The sequence below is a fragment of the Schistocerca serialis genome, chromosome 9 (genome assembly GCF_023864345.2).
Source record: "Schistocerca serialis cubense isolate TAMUIC-IGC-003099 chromosome 9, iqSchSeri2.2, whole genome shotgun sequence".
Classification (NCBI taxonomy): Eukaryota; Metazoa; Arthropoda; class Insecta; order Orthoptera; family Acrididae; genus Schistocerca; species Schistocerca serialis.
Genome location: NC_064646.1, coordinates 197,634,486 through 197,636,388, shown reverse-complemented (window position 1 = coordinate 197,636,388; position 1,903 = coordinate 197,634,486). Strand labels below are relative to the sequence as shown.

Here is a 1,903-nt window from a genome sequence, read left to right as displayed (position 1 = left end):
TACAAAGTAATTACGATTGCGAAAAAGAAAAATTCATGGCTGGTTAGAGGAAGCCTATATTGCCCAGTGCCAACTCTGTGTTTGATGATAGCTCGTACTGGCCAAAAATACATGTAAACTTCTCTACAGGAATGCACCGTTATCCAAACTGACATGGTACATTTAGGCGTGGCATGTTTACATAGCTAACGAACATTCAGACTATTAAGGTTCCCAGGAGAGCTTCTGCAAAATTTGGAAGGTAGGAGACGAGGTACTGGCCGAAGTAAAGCTGTGAGGACGGGGCGTGAGCCGTGCTTGGGTAGCTCAGTTGGTAGAGCACTTGCCCGGCAAAGGCAAAGGTCCCGAGTTCGAGTCTCGGTCCGGCAAACAGTTTTAATCTGCCAGGAAGTTTCATATCAGCGCAGCGCACACTCCGCTGCAGAGTGAAAATCTCATTCTGGAATCATTCAGACTATTATACAGCACCATAGTGTTGTAAATCCGTGATTTATTCAGTTGATAGCGTGTGCTGTTCTATGTGGTGAGTGAGACATTTGAGTTGAAGCAATCGGCCCATTTTTTGGGTTGCTCCTAATTAGACAGGTTTGGCAGTGGGTGGAACAGAAATCATTATGACATATACGATTGTTGTAGGCGATGAGAAACCTACGCGAAACGTGGCGAGACCAAGATTATTAATATTGAGGGTGGAAATACTGGCAGCTATCAAGAAATCTACGTTCCGATTAAGGGTGACTCAACTGGATCAAATAAACATCGAGTGTGAGTGATAAGAAACAGTAAATGTTTCGCTGTTTCCGTGGGGAACGATTTAGAACGACAATAACCATACATCCACTGTCCACTGCAATCCACAATTAACCCTTAACTACGCTATTGAAATGCTCATACGCTAATACTCTGGTGGGGTCACGGAGTACCCCAACAAGTTAAACGAAACTGTAATTTAAAGAAATTTTATTCTGAATTGCACTTTTATCGGTGAATATTACAAACATTTTAGCACATTTGACATACAATAACAAACAATTTTATCACACCGAAAATCTCCGATCAGGAAAAACATGTTTTGAGAATTTTTTAAACACTATTTTGATCTTCTTGTCCGCATTTCTTGCACACAACCAGCATCTGGCTTTCCTCGTGGGTACTGGCTCTGAAGATGTTGAGACAAGAGGAGTACCACCAAGCATAACAACAACGTGTAACGCCGGAAATGCATATCCTCCTGTTTCCATCTATTAATTCTTTTCCTTATTTTTCCTTATCTTGTTACCTGAAGATATGACATTTCTGTGTCTTTATATATTGTGATAATTTTCATAAATAATCAGCATTGGCGGCCGAAGACTTCCGGCATAAGAAGTCAGGCTCATTCTGCCAACGGCCTTGTCAAAGAGGGCGGAGGAGCGGATAGAGGTTCAGGGCAGTCTCTTGTCCTAGGGGTGGGAAATTGCCCCTAAAGGCGGAAGAATCAGCAATGATCCACGACATGAGGATGCAGAAGGCAATGGAAACCACTGCATTAAAGACACGTAACGTGTATCCACAGGACATGTGGCCTGTAATTGAAGAAGTGTCATGATAATCTCTCCACTGGCAAAAGATTCCGGAATAGTCCCCCATTCGGATCTCCGGGAGGGGACAGCCAAGGGTGAGGTTACGATGAGAAAAAGATTGAATAATCATCGAAAGGATAACGTTCTACGAGTCGGGGCGTGGAATGTCAGAAGCTTGAACGTGGTAGGGAAACTAGAAAATCTGAAAAGGGAAATGCGAAGGCTCAATCTAGATATAGTAGGGGTCAGTGAAGTGAAGTGGAAGGAAGACAAGGATTTCTGGTCAGATGAGTATCGGGTAATATCAACAGCAGCAGAAAATGCTATAATAGGTGTAGGAT

At 42.9% G+C, this 1,903-nt stretch overlaps 1 non-coding gene across 1 annotated transcript; it reads left to right on the top strand.

Annotated features, from left to right (window-relative positions):
- Nucleotides 1–294: 294 nt before the first annotated feature.
- Nucleotides 295–369, top strand: Trnac-gca (transfer RNA cysteine (anticodon GCA)). The gene has a single exon. It is a non-coding gene; the product is annotated as a tRNA-Cys (tRNA).
- Nucleotides 370–1,903: the final 1,534 nt, after the last annotated feature.